The sequence below is a fragment of the Loxodonta africana genome, chromosome 9, assembly GCF_030014295.1.
Source record: "Loxodonta africana isolate mLoxAfr1 chromosome 9, mLoxAfr1.hap2, whole genome shotgun sequence".
NCBI lineage: Eukaryota > Metazoa > Chordata > Mammalia > Proboscidea > Elephantidae > Loxodonta > Loxodonta africana.
In genome coordinates, this window is record NC_087350.1 from 38,715,356 (window position 1) to 38,726,614 (window position 11,259).

The following is an 11,259-nucleotide window of genomic DNA, read 5'->3' on the forward strand; positions in this document are numbered from 1 at the left end:
CCTCTACGCCCATCTCTGTTGAGGTGTGTGTGTGTGTATGTGTGTATGTGGCTTTTCTCCCCATCCCTCTCTCTCTGTAAGCTAAAGCTTAAATACATTAAGAGAGATTGCTATTTAAAGGAACCACAAACAGAATGCTTTTGAAATAAGAGTAAGTGAATTTTAAGTTAGAAGTTCTCTGATATCAGGACCTACGTGCGGCATTGATGTGGAATGATTTTTATAAGTATTATTTTAAGATAAATTCAGACCCAGTATAGTCAATTTTCTTGAATCCCACACCAAGGCCATGACAGGGAGTGAAAACAAAAACAGCTCATGGTATTTTTTAAACACATTTATGGGAAAACATGACTGTGACTGGAGGGCAAAAACACTACCCTCCCTTCCCCATCCCTGAGAATCCACAAGCTTGGCAACAGTCTTCCAACTGTAATTAATTTTATACACTACTTAGAATGATTCAGTTCCCCGTGTAGAAGAAAAATGAGAGCCAATTCTTCTCAATCAAAAAGTCTTTCCTTGTAGTTTTTCTTTGCAAAGTTTAGGGAAAGAACATCATAGACAAAACTATTAGCATTTGAGGAGTTCCTTCACTCCACTTCCTACAAAGCAACGGCTGTGAGCTTAGAAAGGAATGCAGGGTGACACTCTGAAAGCCCTGGTTCTTGGGAGGTTGGGAAGAGAAGACAAGAGCAGTCTTGCTTTGATCGCAGTTGACAATCAGTATTGAGACTCCTCTCTAACTCTAATTTCAGGCCTGACAGTCACACACACCAGAATTAATATAAATGCTTCTTTGTTTCATGTCTGTATACCTAATTTCTCCATCCTGATAGATCCTCAGGGCACAAAACCTTGTTTTTGTTTTCTTTCTATTACCCAAGTAATGTCCACTCAGGGAATAACTGGAACCCTACTAGCATTTTCAGATCAAGTTACTAAGATAACTACACAAATGGATATACTATAATTTATATGTCATAATATAACATCCAAGACATACAAAATATATAAAATGGAAGGCAGAAGGCAATAATTTATAAGAGTTTATAATGATCACAGGGAAGCAATTGTCATGGAGTGGTAAGAGTTTTGGCCTTGGCAAGCACTTGAATCTTTGACTCTCTGCAATTCTTCATTTGTGGAGTCTTTGGCAAACCCCTTAACCTTTGATCCAGGATGTCTTCATCTTCACATTGTTAAAGGCACTGCATGGGATATCTAAAAATTTGAAACCTAAAGCTTTGCTCTCTAGGTAGTTTCTGACCTGGGGACAGATAAGACACAATGCGAAGATTAACTGAAAGGTATACATCAACAAGGATGCTTAATACATGGGATAATGATAACTATGCCCATAGGATTATTATAATGAATAAATGGAATAATGTGTGTGTTGTAAAACACATTTGAAGATTCCACTTCATGAGATCAGGTTTTCTGTTTTTATTGCATTATTTGACTAAAACATTTGCTGTGGAATTCCCACAACAGGTAGTTTCCAAACAGTCATGCTCAGTATGTATCACTCCCAAGGTAATTCAGGTAAGAGTCCCATGCCATCTAAGGAGAATTAAATTGCTCACTCTCCTGCAGCTTTCTATCCCAAATTTTTATCCAGATATGTAAGAATATAGTGCCATACCTAGGAGACAGATGCCAACCAGCCCTGTAGAATGAACATCTCTTCCTTACTGTCAAAGAAAACATAAACTCAAAGTATGTGTGACTGAAATACTTTTTCCTCAATTAGTTGCACCATAATAAGCCCTTCCCTCCCCAATTATTTTTTGCTGCCTCTACCTTAAAGAGATTATAGACTAAATATTCAAACCAGTCACAGGGATCACAGTAAAGCGTCCTGGACAGAGATGGAGAAAAATGTAGAACAAAATTCTAACTCAAAAAGAAAGACCAGACTTGCTGGCCTGACACAGACTGGAGAAACCCTCAGAGTATGGCCCCCGACACTCTTTCAGCTCAGTAATGAGGTCACTCCTGGGGTTCATCCTTCAGCCAAAGATTGAACAGGCCCATGGAACAAAACAAGACTAAAGGGGCACACTAGCCCTGGGGCAGGGACAAAAGGCAGGAGGGAACAGGAAATCTTGTAATAGGGAACCCAGGGTTGAGAAGGGCAAGTGTTGACATGTCGTGGGGTTGTTAACCAATGTCACAGAACAATGTGTGTACTAACTGTTTGATGGGACACCAGTTTGTTCTGTAAACCTTCCTCTAAAGTACAATAAAAAATAAGTAAATAAATATTCGAACTTGTGAAGCTTGTCTAATATTAACAAGGAAAGTTAGCAAATGTAAGACCAAAAAATCTAACTGACTTCTTCTAAAAGAAATATGCATGACCACCAAATTGAATGGTGTGGGAGTTTTCTCCTTCAAGTTACATGGGAGTGTCTTCAATATTATTCCTTTTCCCTGAGCAAGCATAATGATGTGTTGGGTACAGAGTGTGAATCTATCAAATTCCAAAGGACCTAGTAGCAAATGGACAGAGGAATGAGTATGTTGGGACTCATGGTCATCTCTGCACATAGCTTTCGAGGACATCAAAAGGGATCACTCTGTTTGATCTTATACTGGAAAGCAGGGGAAAGCCTAATTGTGGAGGATAAATGCTGGGCCTTAAATAGCCATAAAACAACAATCTGTGACAGTCCATGGCAGGCAGAAACCAGATTAATTTTGGAACACAGCATGGTAGAAAAGAATCAGTTAATTCTCAGAGCTCCTCGGTCCCAAAAGACTGCTGATGCCATTTTTCCTGTGCTGCAATCCCTCCCTCCTGTTGGGCAGCAGTAAATAAATGCCAGCTTTATGTTAAACATTGTAGATGCAGTTTGTGGCTGAGAACTAGGAGTTAGTGGTAAGAGCGAGGAGTTCACAGTTCAATGGTCAGGCCTCCTAGTGTGCATTCAAACCCAAATTGCTGCAGTCAGGGAGCTGACCAGGATTTAAAAAACCCATTGTTGTCCAGTGGATTCTGACTCATAGCTACCCTATAGGACAGAGTAGAACTGGCCCATACAGTTTCCAAGGCTGTAATCTTTACAGAAGTGGATTGCCACATCTTCTCCCATTGAGCAGCTGGTGGGTTCAAACTGCCAACCTTCTGGTTAGCAGCCAGGCATTTATATGAGAGCTATTCAGCCTCTGAGCTTTGGGTTCCACACATAATAACAAAGTTGCATAACAAAATTACGTTTACTTTAATGACTGATATCCCTGTGAAACACAAGTCCAAACCAAACTGAAAAATGGGTCCTAAAGGGATTTTAAGGCCTTGATTAAAACATGTGCCAAGGAAAGATCGAATATAAATATAAATAGAATGTAAATAAAACACAGAAGATAAACATTTAACAAGATTTTTAATGAATCAGTGCATGATGTCTACTGAGAACAAAAATTTAGGTCAGGTCATATCTTCAGCAAGTCTTACTTTGGTGATTATTTAACCCTGCAAACAAACAACTACAAAACCTTACTGACAAAAAATTAAAGTTTTTTTTTGTTGTTGTTTTTTTCACTCTTGCACTTGCTGAGGTTCAGCTGATCTCGGCTGGGTTCCAAGCTGTGGGTTGGGTCTAGGTCTGGTTCTCCATTTCTCTCATCCTTCATGGATCAGTTCCTAAGACACACACAAGCACATTCCAAGACTTTGCTTGTTCATGTCACATACGTTAATACTCCGTTGGTCAAAACAAATCACATGATCAAGTCAAAAATCAAAAGGCAGGGAAGCACACTTTGCCCAATAAGGCCTGAGGGTATGAATGTATAATATTACTACATCAAGGGAATGAAGAATTGCAACCAATAATCCTATCTACAACACCATGGGCGTCACAAGGAAACACTAGCCATTTATGTTCAAACCAGGCCTTTATTTTTAAGGAAACCACCATACCAACAAAAGAAAAATGGATGTATGATCCTCAGAGTAGGAAAGAGCCTTGGTCTAACACTCTTACTTCACATGTGTGGAAATTGAGACCCTAAAAGAGGAAGGTCTTTCCCACAGTTGTGTGGCTGGTTAGTGCAGACTCAGGTCTACTAACATTCAGGCCACCTCACCATCCCAGACACAAAGTGGGACTCACCAGAGGAAGAAAAGAAGCCTTCTCCCCAAGTAAAAGGGAGTCAGCTCCAGTAACAAGATGTTCCTGAAGAGGGAATATTTTTCCAAAAATTCTAGAGTTTGTCCGAAACACAGACAGCCCTGAGTTTCCTGGAAATTTCTATCAAGAATGTAAATATTACATAAACAACTGCTGAACTTATAACTTCCATGTTGTTGTTGTTGTATACTACCAAGATGATTTTGACTCATAGCGACCCTATATGACAGAGTAGAACTGCCACATAGGGTTTCCTAGCCTATAATCTTTACAGGAACATATCACCAGGTCTTTTCTTCCAAAGAGTCATTGGTGGGTTCAAACCACCAACCTTTTGGTTAACAGCCCAGTGCTTAACCATTGCACCACCGGGGCTCCTTACAATTTCCATAACCAGCTGTTATGTCCTCTCTCATAACATCCAAAACTACCTCACTTTCTAGGCCTAGCCAGTGTCACATACAAAACCAGTTGAATAATAAACTATGAAGACTGCACAGGGCTGTATTTACTGTTCCAATCAAATAAAGCCTAAAACAAAGCCAATCTTTGACATGCATAATCCTGACCTTCTGGGTTAACAAACAAACAAACAAACAAAATACAGACACATAAAAAGCTGCTGCTCCCATAAATGAATGCAAAGTGTTATCACATTTAGAGAATAAAATCTGCATTTCTGCTGTGTGTAGGGAAAGCAGGTTGGGGTACAGTAGGAAACTCTTCCAAGCTCCCTCAAATCTTCAAATATTTAAAGACATGCCTGTTAGAAGAAAGATAAGTCTTATTCAGTGGAGTCCCAGAAAATAGAACTAGGACAAGTAGGTGAAGTTAGTGAGATGAATTATTTCTGCTCAAAATATGTAATAACTGGGTGACTGGGTTATCTAAAAATGGACTAGGCTGCCTCATGTGGCACCAATTTCCAGGTCACCAGTAGTGTCTGATGAAGAGTCAAGTCACAACTCATCAGGGATGACATTCAGGGGATTCCTGCTGGGAAGGGGGCCTAAGAGGGGATGATGCTATGAAGTGCTTTTGACTCTGCAATTCCATGGTTCCCACCCACCCATCTTCTTCCAGTCTCAATGAGGCTTCCTGGAAGGCAGTTGTGATAAGGAAGTTAAGAACTGCTGGGACAAGAAAACTTCGGTTCAAATCTCATCCCTACCACTTAAAAGCTGAATGACCTTGAGCAAATCATTTAAACTCACCTATTTTTTTTTTATGAAGTGAAGTTTTCTACTGCTCATGGGGTTGTTGAGAGGAATAAATGAAGTATTGCATGTGAAGTGCTTCGAAGGGTACCTTGTAGAGAGTGGAGTTTTCTACTGCTCATGGGGTTGTTGAGAGGTATAAATGAAGTATTGCATGTGAAGTGCTCTAAAGAGTACCTTGTAGAGACTAAGGGCTCAACAAATATTGGTTTTTATTATTATTATGATGACTCAAAGTAGGAGAAAAAGAAAGGAGCTAGAGCTATGTTGGAAAGAATGCCATGTTGATTTAATGCCAGCTACGCCCATAATAGAGCAAACACGCAGTGGTTAGAATAGTATAGATAAGCAAAGGGCAAATGTTGTTGGTAGTTGCCATCAAGTAGATTCTGACTCATGGTGACCCAATGTGTTTCAGAGTAGAACAGCTCCATAGGGTTTTCAAGGCTGTGACCTTTCAGAAGCAGATGGCCAGGATTATCTCCCAAGGTCCCTATGGGTGGGCCACTCAGCAAGTGCTACAGTCATGGGATTTAGATAACTCTGCCTTTTCCACACACCTGTTGACTCATTGCTAACATCTGGATGTACTGTGACTCCCCTTCACTATAGTCTCCTCTACTATCAAACTGAACAAATCTTTCTGGAAGTACATCCAACTGCCCTTCTCTTACCCCTCATCTGTAAACAAGACGTGGAGAAAATAGTGTATTCCCTGGAGAAGACTGGAAAGAGAAATTTCCAGGGACTGCTTGCAAATGTCAAAGAAAAAAGAAACCATGTCCAATACTCTTTTTGAGCGACTCCTCTGTAGGTAGGCACACCAGCCTCACCTCTCCATGTCCCTTTTTGCCCCATATTTACTATTTCATCCCACTGAGGTATCTGGAGCACTTTCTCCCTCCTGCTTTCCCAGCCTAAAGCCCCCTGGCTTTGAATGGCTCATTTCACATGTCTTCAGCCCACAGTCCTAGCCTGACCTCTCCGTCATATCAACTCAATTATATGCTCCACTGCTGTGCTGTGTTGACTTGTCCAACAGTGTTTATTTAGATCTGAGCTCCTCAGGGAAAGAAACTTGTCATTTCTACTTTCACTTTGCAAGTTACCACATATATTCCCAGCACTGTAAAAACAATAAGAGCATGTAAAAAAGTGGGTTTTCTATGCGTTCAAGTTGCTAAATGAAAAATGGCACCTCCTGTTTCTGATTCTAATGTCCTCACCTACTGACACTCATTTTATTTTGATATTTGGTGGAGAAAGTAAATATCTCATTTAAATATATTCTAGTGGTCTCTTGAAATAAGGGTCACCCTAAAGAGTTTAAATTTAAATACCAGGTCATCATGTAAAAATCTCAAAAAGCCTATTTCTCCCTCCAGTGCTTTCTTTATTAGCATGTAATGCAAACCTGATGTTTACTGAGTAAATAAACAACTAAGTTTCAACAAACCTCATGACAAGACTATGAGATAAACAGAGCAGGCAATTTCTCCATTTTACCACCAAGAAAATAGAAGCCTTAAAGCTAGTGAGTGTCATGGTCATGATTTGAACCCACATCTCCTGATTCCAAGTCCTAGTCATATTAATTGATGATCATTCCTCTCCTTCTGCATTTCCCAAACTTTAGCAATCTGCATTCTACCATGAAGATTTTACCATATCTCTATAACATCTTTAAGGAGGCCTGGTGGTGCAGTGGTTAAGCACTTGGCTGCTGACCGAAAGGTCAGTGGTTCTAACTCACCAGATGCTCCATGGAAGAAAGATGTGGCAGTCTGCTTTCGTAAAGATTACAGCCTTGGAAATCCTATGGGGCAATTCTACTCTGTCCTATAGGATTGCCATGAGTTAGAATCAACTGGACGGCAATGGGTTTGGTGGTGACATACCATCTTTACTCTTTTTTACTTTATAAAAACTAAAAACAAAACCTGTTGCTGTCGAGTTAATTCTGATTTTACTTTATAGTTTTCCTTAAGTTAACTCATTTTGATGTGTTAGTTAAGCATTACATAACTATTTTTTTAAATGTTCATCCATATTTACACCTTATATCAGCTTACATATGATACGGAGGGCCCCTGCATAACTTAGAACTTGTCCCATTTACTCCCTACACTACTGTATCAGTTTCCTAGGACTACTTTAACAAAATACCACAAACTGGGTGGCTTATAAGGACAGAAATTTATTATCTCACTGTACTGGAAGTTAGGAGTCCAAACTCAAAGACTTTCTTGTCTCTTCCAGCTTCTGGTAGCCCCAAGTATTTCTTGGCTTGTGGCAGCATGACTCCTCCAACACACAGCCATCTTCCCTCTCTACGTCTGTCTCTGTGTCTCTTCCCCTCCTTTATAGGACACCACCCAGACGGGATTATGACCCATTCTACTTTGTATGACCTCATGTTAACTGATTACAGCTTCGAAGATCCCATTTCCAAAGAAGGCCATACTTACAAGTACCACGGGTTAGAACTTCAACATATCTTAAATCCGTAACAACCACTACCCAACCCATTCCAACACACACATACACCACATACACAACCCACAAACTTCAAAGCAATATAAGGAACAATTCTCTTTCACTCTTCTATCACTTCCCAGGTAGCCCCAAGTATTTCTTGGCTTGTGGCAGGCATCCTCCCTTTGCTGAGTCTTAGAAAGGCCAAACAAGTCTTCACAATCCAGGCTTTCCTCATTGAGATAAGGAAAAGTGAGATCAGCATTTGTGGTTTCAGTTGCTGGGACTTCCTGGGTGCCAGAAGTGGGAAGCTGTTTCCTCTGTCAGGTAGATAGAAATGAGCATTTGAATTACTTAAAGAGAGACCACGATCTTCACTCTCCAACTCATCTCATTCTTTCCATTCCCATTGCACCCACTCTAATTAATGTCTTTATCCATCCATGCCTGGATTGTTGTAAGAGTATCCTAAACTGGTGTCCCAGTCTCCTGACTATCCCTGACCCTATTCACACACTCAAATCTTCTCCTATGAGCTACTTTGAGATCTCTCTCCCACTTACGGCTTCTCGATGATCATTTCCCACATACCACTCCACTGACCAGAAGAAAATAATTAAAACCTTGGTATATCAAGGAAGAAAAGACACACACACACACTTCCTGCTTGTACTTTGAGTATAACACACACCCAGGACCCTTTTACCCCACCCTGGTTGATCAATCACAGCTTTAGCAACCATTCCAAGAAAGCCAGACTGGGCTTTGTGCATTCAGAATGGATGGTGTAATGTCTCATGTGCATCCAAGATTGTCATTCAGCTGGTTTGTCCCTGTACAGCCATACTTGTTAAAATACCAAAATATTTCTGCACCAGTTGATAAATCATTGCCACACGTAGCCCCGAGTGCCCTTCCAATGTCCCAGTGGACCTGGTCCCCCCATTTTTATGCAACTAAAGGCTTAATACTTGCCATACCAGGGAGCCCTCAAAACCTTGCCCCAGCAATTGCCAGAATCTATTCTGATTGTTCAAACCTATACCTGATAGGTTCTTAAGTATTTTAAATACTACGCTTGTGTGACAATACATAAGGTAAGAACTGAAACTTAGAAGCTGGGTCAGAAATTGAGACAGGCACTACAGGTTTCCAAAGATAAGTATTATTATAGTCAAAGCAAGTCAAGCTGTTATTGCTTAGTACAGACTTCTCAGAAAGAGTGAACCTTTAAAGCCAGAGATGACTACAAACTTAAATTAATAATCCAGGAATTCTTTCAGGTTCCTATTCATACATTTCTCATAACAGGATGAACAAATACAAGCCAAACTAAACACCAAACCTTCTGCGTCGAGTTGATTCCAACTCAACAATTGCGGAAACCCTTAATTCTAATTCCATGAGACAGGTTTTTCATCTGCCTTCCTTTGTCCACATTCCTCTGATGACAGTTTAAGAACCATCATCATCATCGTATTGCTACCAAAAACTAATACTAATAATAATGTTTTCATACGTAACTTGTTGGGGTAGTTTCAGATATGAGGATATAAACACGACTTACTTTTTTATAATGTTTAAAATGGTACTTGTCTCAATGAAAATTTTATTGGATTTTTCAAATAACTCAATTATTCTCACAAGCAAAAAAGAAGATTAAGTAGTAGCGTTGGTATCAGATAGTCTTAGATCCAAGGGCTGGCTTTGCTACTGGTCACCTGAACTTGGGTACATTCTATCATTTGTAAAAACATCCTTCTTTATTCATTCAATACGTAGGTATTGAACAGTAACATGTTTCAAGCCTATACCTGGGACTCGGGGTACAGTGGTAAGCAAGATCATAACCTTCCAAAGGTACAGTCATCAAGAAAATAGTTACACAAATTCAGATTAATTGAAATTGAGAAAAATGTCATGAAGGACAAAGTAAAGAGCAAGTGATAGGTGTAGATGGCATGGCAGCTTATCTAGTTGGATGGAGGATTGAGGGGAGGACAGAGAATCTTTCCAGAGGAAGTGACACTTAAGGTAAAATTTGAAGGATGAGAAGCAGGTCTGGCAAAAGAGGAGGAAAAGGAAAAAGAGGTTATTAGCATAGGCAAAAACGTTGGCATGGAAAGAAGCTTAGTGGTATATACGAAATATTGAAGGACCAACAGAGAAAGAGAAAGATTTGAGAAGGCTGAAGACACAGGCCAGGCCCAAGTGAAGGCTTTGTTAGGAAATTTACACTTGATCCTAAGAGTAATGAGAAGCTCTTGGTGGCTTTTAAGCGGTAGATTCCCTAGATGTTAAGTCTAGTTTTTGGTTAAGTCTACAATAAAGGACATAATTTAGCTACCACAAGTATAGCAGTATGTGAAGTGGTTTATATCATAGTTTCAGGAGTCAGACTGCCTGGGTTCAGGCTGTCACCTCCACCACTTTATTGTTGTTGTTGTTAGGTGCCGTTGACTCAGTTCTGACTCAAAGCAATCCTATGTACAACAGAATGAAACACTGCCTGGTCCTATGCCATCCTCACAATCGTTGTTACACTTAAACCCATTGTCGCAGCCACTGTGTCAATCCATCTCATTGAGGGTCTTTCTCTCTTTCACTGACCCTCTACTTTACCAAGCATGTTGTCCTTCTCCAGGGTCTGGTCCCTGCTGACAACATGTCCAAAGTACTTGAGACTAAAGTCTTACAGTCCTCGCTTCCAAGGAACACTCTGGCTTTACTTCTTCCAAAACAGACTCATTCATTCTCCTGGCAGTCCATAGTACATTCAATATTCTTTGCTAACACTACAATTCAAAGGCGTCAATTCTTCTTCGGTCTTCCTTATTCATTGTCCAGCTTTTGCATGCATGTGAAGTAATTGAAAACACCATCGCTTGGGTCAGGCACACCTTGGTCTTCAAGGTGACATCTTTGCTTTTCAACACTTTAAAGAGGTCTTTTGCAGCAGATTTGCCCGATGCAATGTGTCTTTTGATTTCTTGACTGCTGCTTCCATGGCTGTTGACCATTGATCCAAGTAAAATGAAGTCCTTGACAACTTCAATCTTTTCTCTGCTTATCATGATGTTGCTTATTGGTCCAGTTGTGAGGATTTTTGTTTTCTTTATGTTGAGGTGCAATCCATACTGAAGGCTGTAGTCTTTGATGTTCATCCATAAGTGCTTCAAGGTTGTGTCATCTGCATAACACAGGTTGTTAGTGAGTCTTCCTCCATTCTGATAACCTGTTCTTCTTCGTATAGTCCAGCTTCTCAGATTATTTGCTCACTATACAGATTGAATAAAAAGAAAATTTTTCTTTTTTTTTATACAGATTGAATAGGTATGGTGAAAGGATACAACCCTGACACATACGTTTCCTAACTTTAAACCACACAATATTCTCTTGTTCTATTCTAATGACTGCCTCTTGAT